This window comes from Pinus tabuliformis, chromosome 4_1, assembly GCF_031772625.1.
Source record: "Pinus tabuliformis cultivar Carrire ecotype Pingquan chromosome 4_1, CPIR1, whole genome shotgun sequence".
Lineage (NCBI taxonomy): Eukaryota > Viridiplantae > Streptophyta > Pinopsida > Pinales > Pinaceae > Pinus > Pinus tabuliformis.
In genome coordinates, this window is record NC_142303.1 from 210947173 (window position 1) to 210955240 (window position 8068).

Here is an 8068-nt window from a genome sequence, read left to right on the forward strand (position 1 = left end):
TATTTAAACAATAAGAACCTCAATAAAATTGTTTTCAGTGAGTGGCTTCTATTTTATTATGAAAGGAGACATAAAACTAAATAATTAATGTTTCAACAAGGATATTCGGATTATGTCAATTAATTAATGTCATGCACCAATACAGACCCAAACAAACACAACTAGATTGATTGGGAGAAGCATTACAATATAATAATGGGAGTAGCTCGTGGGCTTCTCTATCTTCATCGGGACTAAGACCGCACATTATTCATCGAGATGTTAAAGCAGGCAATGTGTTGTTGGATGAGGAGCTAAATGACAATAAAGATGGAGGATAAAATAAAACGTATACTTTGCAATATAAACACAGAGTTCAATACTTAGAGTAATGAACAATAAAAAATAGAATATTGTGTAGTGAAAACAAAATTTAAATCTCCAAAATGTAGGGCACAAGGAAAATACTTGGATTATAAAATCATAAAACAAAATACAATTGAAAACTAAAATTGAAGCTTCAACTCCTTTCACCCATAGTAGAAAAATAAGATTCTTATAGATTTCTACTAAGGCTTTGTCTCACAATAAATACTAGACTTACAAAGGTACAAACACTCTGTTTTACATAGTGAATACTCTGTTTTTAAGCACCCACCTATATTTTCACCATACACTTCAGAAACAACTAAAAATTCATGACACATGATTCAAACATAAATTGATATATGTTAATTAGACAAGATAAACATTAAACTAAACATTGTGTGCATACACAAAATTAATTTCAAGTACTTTAAGATAGTGGACAATACAAACTCCTATCACACAGTAAAACCTTGCATTTAATGAACATACCAACTACACACGATATTTCCAGTGATTTAATTAATGGATGAAAACTTCTTGTTATAGAGTGTTGCAGATATGAGAAATAGAGGTACGCTAATAAAAAACTTCATTTATGCTTAGGTCGCTTCAATTTGAGGGAAATTATCAAACGTGATTAGTCATGTACTTTAGGGATGTTGCACTGTCATGTTCAATTAGGGAAGTAGTTGGGATTATCTTCTAACACCCCCCTTAATCGCAACTATTAATATTGGCAATTCCCAAACAATCACTTAGATGAACAAAACTTTCTTTTGCCAATGGTTTAGTGAAGATCTCAGCATATTGATCTTGAGATCTACAATGTTCCAAAATAATTTCTCCATTGTTGATCAACCCTCTAATAAAATGATATGTTGTATCAATGTGTTTGTTTATTTTGTGAAATAATGAATTTTGGATAAAGAAATTGCAGAATTGTTGTCACAATAAATTTTTGTTGTTTCAAAATGTATCTCAAACCCATATGAAAACATAGCCTGATGTGCTTTGTCTATCATCTACACTTCCTACTCAATCATTGTCAGCGAATCCAACCAACCTAAAATCATTTGTTGTAGTATATAGAATGCCATTTTCCTTCATTCCATTAACATACCTTAGAATTATTTTAGCTACTTGTCAGTGTGTCTCTTTTGGAGTCTCTGTGAATCTTGGAATTAAACTTACTGCATGCATTAAATCAGGCCTAGTTGCAATCAAATACATTAAACTGCCAACCATACTTTTGCATAGTGTTAGATTTGCATCGCTGCTACAATATTCTTTGCTCAAACCCATGGATGTTAGAGTTGGCGCAAGCTTGCTATTTTTCATTCTAGACCTTTTCAAGATTTTTGATTCATATTTTGATTGAGAAATAAAAATGTCATGTTCCATTCGCTTCACTTATATGCCTAGAAAATACTTTAACAATCCCAAATTTGTCATTCCAAACTCATTTTTCATGACCTATTTGAAGTCAATAATTAGAAGATTGTCACTCCCTGTGAAAATTACATCATCTACATATAAGATTACAATTAAAATATTACCATCAATTTATTTGATGTAGAGTGTAGGCTCACTATCACATTTTCTAAATTCATTGTTCAACAAATAATTGTTTATTTTGCTATACCATGCACGTGGTGTTTGCTTCAACCCATAAATATCTTTCTTTAGCTTGTACGCCTTTTCTTCTTTCTCTTGAACCTCATAGCTAGGTGGTTGCTCATCATACACTTCCTCTTTCAATACTTTATTCAAAAAAATTGATTTCACGGCATCCCTTCCATTTATGTTGTGCGACAATTGCTAAAATTGTCCTCACTGTCTCAATTCTTGCAACTGGCACAAATGTCTCAACATAATCTCTTCCAAGATATTTCCTATATTCCTTAATGACCAACATTTCTTTACACCTTTCAATCCTTCCTTCAACATTGCATTTGGTCTTATAGGCCCACTTCACACCTATGACTTCTTTTCCTTGTGGAAGATTCACTAATTCACATGTATCGTATTTTATATTGCCTCTATTTTCTCATCCATTGTTGCTAACCATTTTTTCTCCTTGATTGTGCCTTCAAAATTAATTGGATCATCTACATGAGAAAACAATGAAAAAAAAGAATTTTGACTTGCGATATTTTTTTCTTCATTTTTCTCATAAATATCTTTCAAACTTCTAAAGTTTTGTCTTCTCAAGCTTGCCAAAGATGGATTTGATGTGTCACTTGAAGTTGAACTTGGAGAATGTGGAGTTGTTGATTTTTTTGCACACATGGAGGAGTATTTGATGGAATGTATGAGATTTTCCTATTGCTTGTTAAAGGTGTCACTTGAGGTATACTTTGTTGAGATTGAATAGGTGTAAGAGTCATTATCAAAGAATTACCTATTGTTGCTAATTCATCTTTATCTTCTTGTGGTAGACTTGTTTTTACATTGATTGTCCTCTCCAAACTATTATCCCATGTTTCATATTCTATGAACTATACATCTCTGTTGATTATGAACTTTTGGATGTTGGATTATATAGATTGTAAGCCTTGGATTCATCACTGTAACCAACAAATATGCATTCCCCCCTTTCTATCCAACTTCTTTCTTAGTTCATCTAGGACAAATGCATATGCCACACATCCAAGCACACTCATGTGAGTGCACTATGTTTTCTTCCACTCCATACTTCTCCCAGAATCATTTTCTTTACACTTTTAGTTGACCATCTATTTATAATATAAGTTTCACAAGCTACAAATTTAGCCCAATAATCATTTGAAAAATGATTTTCCTTTAACATACTCCTTGCCATCTCCATAATTGTTCTATTTTTCCTTTTAGTGACACCATTTTATTCAGGTGTGTATGTTGTTGTGAATTGTTTATGAATTCCATGCCCCCCTATAAAAATGTAGGAATTCATTTGAGATGTATTCAAAACCTCTACCAGTTCTCGAAGCTTTGACGTAGTGCCCACTTTGGTTTTCAACAATAGCCTTGACTTTCCAAAAGCGCTCAAACACTTCATTTTTACGTCTTAGAAAGTATACCCATTTTTTTCTTGTGTATTCATATATGAATGACAAGAAATAATAACTTCCTCCAATTGTAGGTGTATGCATTTGTTCACACAAATATTAATGAATGATTTCCAAGGGTGCCTTTTCCATTGTTGACTTTCTAGTTGAAAATGATTATCTATGTTGTTTTCCCAAAATGCCTCCTTCATATAATCTCTCTAGCTTTTCCATGAGTCGCAGACCCTTTACCATGCATTTCTTGTGTAGCAAGTTTAGACCTCCAAAGTTAAGATCCCAAATCTTAGGTACCATAACCCATTTTCATCTTTTATCTCTACTTGAACGTTTGTTTGTGTGACTGTTGCAATTTTTCTCTCATCTTCTTGTGAATTCATTGATAGTTGTGCTTGAGCACTCGCTTCAAATATAGCTTTATCTTTAGGGGAAAAAATCTATTACTTATCATTTGCACTTTTTTAATGAACTATTTACTTGGAAATTTATCCAAGATTGTGCATTCTCCATTTTTGAAAAAGACTTTGTACCCTTTTTTCTAAGTTTAACAATACTTATCAGATTCTGCTTTAAACCTAGAACAAAACACACATCTGAAATATATTTCTTCTCCGCTTTCTTGGTTAGAATATTGACTTTTTCTTTACCCATGACTGACACTTTGTTATTAGTCCCTAATGAGACTTTTGATTTTACACTTTCATCCAAATTAGAAAACATTTATATGTTCTTTTTCATGTGATTGTTGCAACTTGAGTCTAAAAACCATACATATTTTTGTTTTTTGTGCTACATTGCATGCTAAAAATATATTATCTTGCTTCTTATTTTCATTTGTAAAAATTTCACTTAGTTTACTAATATGATATTGTTTCTTTCTGCATTAACTTGCATAACACTCATACTTCTTACCATAATGACATTGAACTTGAGATTTATCATACCTCCGACCTCGTGCTTGATTTTGGCTTGGATTTTGAGTGTTACCTCTTCCACTTGAGCTTGAAGAGATGCTTCTTCCACCTCACTATGGACTTCTTCCTATACCTCTATTATTTGACCTTCCTCTACCTCTACCCTGACCAACTGAGACTTGTGTCTTGAAAGCATGTTCTATAGAAGAATTTGCTAACATATTCAACCTATGATCATGAGAAATGAGTGAGGCATGAAACTCAGCCACTAAAACTGTGAGAGATCCTTTATATCCTCTATGGCCACAATAATAGAATCAAACCATGTTGGTAAGCTTCTTAGAATCTTTTCAACCACTCTTCTATCTTCAAGTATATTACCATGAGATCTGATTTGAGTTATCACTCCAATAACTTGTGTAAAAAATGATTCTATTCTGTCAAACTCCTTCATGCACATTGTTTCAAAATATCTTCTCATGATTTTCAATATTAAACTCCTTCATACACATTTTTTCAAAAATTATTCCGAGCATTTTCAATTTTGTTGTCTTCACCTTTGCCATGCCTTGATATGTTTTCTGGAGAATGTCCCATGCTTGCTTGGACTTTGTTGTTGCTGTAATCCTTGGAAAAATACTCTCATGCATAGGTTGGGATATGTTGTCTATAGAATATAACATGCTTGCTTGGACTTTGTTGTTGCTGGAATCCTTGGAAAAACACTCTCATGCACAGGCTGGAATATGTATGTAGAAGAGGGATTTGGAGTCTTTTCTTCCTATTATCTCTCAATAAATCTAGGTTTTTCTTATGTCAATGCATTACATGGTACTGCATCTGCTGGTTCTTGGAACCCATTCTCTACTAAATCCTATATATCTTGGAAACAAATAATGTCTTCACTATGATTGCTCAATAATCATAGTTCTTGCCATTAAACTAGGAATCAGTGGATTTTTCAACTTGCTTGAATTTTCCTTGTTTAGCTGTAATAAACCTTCACTCCTTGGGTTGATAAACATGCTCTGGTAATTGTGTTGCGATGACAAACAACTTGCACTAATAATTTTGTTGTGATGATAAATAACTTGCTCTAATACCACGTGACAGTGAAAGAAAAGGATAGACAGAGACAAGATAAAATAAAACTTATACTACATAGTAAAAATTGTTTAAAACTCATAATAATGTGTAATAAAAAAAATAATAAATTTCTTTCATCCATAGTAAAAACCAAGTATTTTATAGATCTATACCAAGACTTTGTCTCACACAACACTTTGTTTTTACACAACGAATACTTTGTTTTCACCTGCCCACCATATATTTTCTGGAGACACTCGAGAAACAACTAAAACTTAGTGCCACATGATTCAAACATACATTGATTTATGTTATTTAGACTAGACAACATTAAAATAAACATGGTGTGGATACACAAAATTAATTTCATTTACTTTAAGACAATGCACAATACAAACTCCTATCACACAGTAAAACATTGCATTTTGTTGTCACTCACTACATTATAAGTTTTCAGTTTATTAAATCTTGCTAAAGAGTAGTGAAGTTTGGAGCCATCTTCAATGCCACAGAAGCATTCAGAGCTAAATCAGACCCTCTCCATTGCATAGTGCTCGGAACAATCTTTCCAATAATGGGTGGAAATAAAAAAACGAACTCCTCGATCAGAAGTTAGAGAATATTGAAGATACCCATTCAAGGCCACTAAACAAAGGAAAAATGACTAAGGGTCGGGCTCATCACAAATCACAGATCAGGGCTTACCGAAGCAGCTACAAAGAGGAAGACACCTGAAGTTGTGATCAGTTCATCATTAATATTGCTAACCGCATATTGGCGAGTTCGATTTGTCGGCGTATTAGGCATATTGGGGGTTTCAGGGTCCAGGGCATCACAACCGGTGAATCGGTGTGACAGCAGGGATACAACTCTAAAAACCTTGTGATATCGCTATGTTGCGATAATATTGTTAAATTGTTGGAAAAAGCCAAAAACATTTAATAAAGAAAATGGATGCAAAAGTAGGGACGGGCGAGCCCTTTTCTCTCTCCTCCAAGGGGCCACGTGGCGGAATACCATTGGTCCTTATAAATGATGTGGCGGTTGATGTCATCATGATGTGTTAATACAAAGATGATGTGTTAGTACGGAGGACACATGGCATGCAGATTTGGTATTTTCAGGGGTCCTAAGGGGGGATTTCAGATGACACATGTCACCACTCACAGGGTGAAACGTGGTAGTGATGACATCACCCATCGCAAATCGACAATCGGTGATTGTGCAAGGCAAGGTCCCTCCTCCACCAAAGTCCCCTCCGATTTGCGATTGTGATATGCGAAGATCATCCCAGACATGATATTTTATGCGTTATATCTCATGAGGATTTCACATTCGGACTTTCGGCCAGTGCTATGAAAGGTGGTAAAGGGGTCTCTGTCTCCCATATGGCGATTGCAATACCTTTGGTGTACACAACCCTGCAAATTGGCGATTGCAAGGGTCTAGAGGAAATATCAATGGACAACATCAAAAATCACCGAAGTGCGGGATTTCATGTATTAAAGGAAGAAGGCCCCAAGACAGGGTTTTAAAGGCTCTAGCCTCTTCGGGCTAAGCACCTGGTTCAAGGTACCAGTCATATGAAGAATATTACAAAAAGGGGCCAAAGAAAGGGGGCCTAAAGGGGATCGGGACTCACATGTTTCACATCATTTTAGTGATAGGGGCAAGCACCAGAAAGTCCTCCATATTACACCATAATCGCATCACCAAGCATATCAAGGTGCCAATAGTGTAGTGCAGGAATTTAAAGGCATGATGAGTCAACAGCTAAGGATTTTAAGAAAACAAGTGGTGCATTCAAGCCCCTCGTGGACTGATCCAAAAAGGCCCATTGTGACATGGAACCAGGGTCGGTGCTGACAGGAGTAAAAAGGGACTTAGTAGCTCGGGAGGATTTAATTATCTGGCATGGTCTCCCATACAGAGGGGAAACAGTGTACCGCCTAGTGGTCCTCTACTCCAGTACTACAATGTGAAACTGATAGTGCCCACTCCCATCTTTAAAAGATGAATGGTTCAAGCAGTAAAGATAGAAGTGACGGGATTCAGCTAAGTAGCACAAGAGGCCACACCGAGAGCAAATTACAACCTGAAGCAGAAGTGAGTATAGGATGGGCACGGAGATATTTTGCTGACACTCTTATGTGTTTGACGTATTTGTTATCCTGTAAGGTTCCTCACTTTAATGAGGTGATTAATGGTTTGTAATTCTTTTTGGCCACAAAGCCATCCCTAGACGAGACAGCTAGTCAACCTGATATCTGAGACTAAGCCAAAGATTTTTTGATGTAATGAATTTTAAATGCTCCCCCTCTCTAGATAAATAGGGGGAAGCAACACTTAACAAAGGTTCAAAAATTCTAAAGGAAAAGCTACATTATATTTTCAAACTGTATAATTTTATAATATAGATCTTTCATAATATCAAGGTAATTATGGTGATTCCCCCTTCGAGTATTACAGTATGTTATCCCTCTGTTAAAACCCATTATGTTCATGTTTCTTCTCTGAATTCATGTAATCATAGTTGTTATAAATATTTCAAGTTTCCTCACAGATTCATTTGTATCAATATGTTAATGCATGTGCCTGTAACTTATTCACAAATTCATTCGTATCGACATTTTTAATGCATGTGCATGTATGGATCATTGAAATTATCTTTAAAAG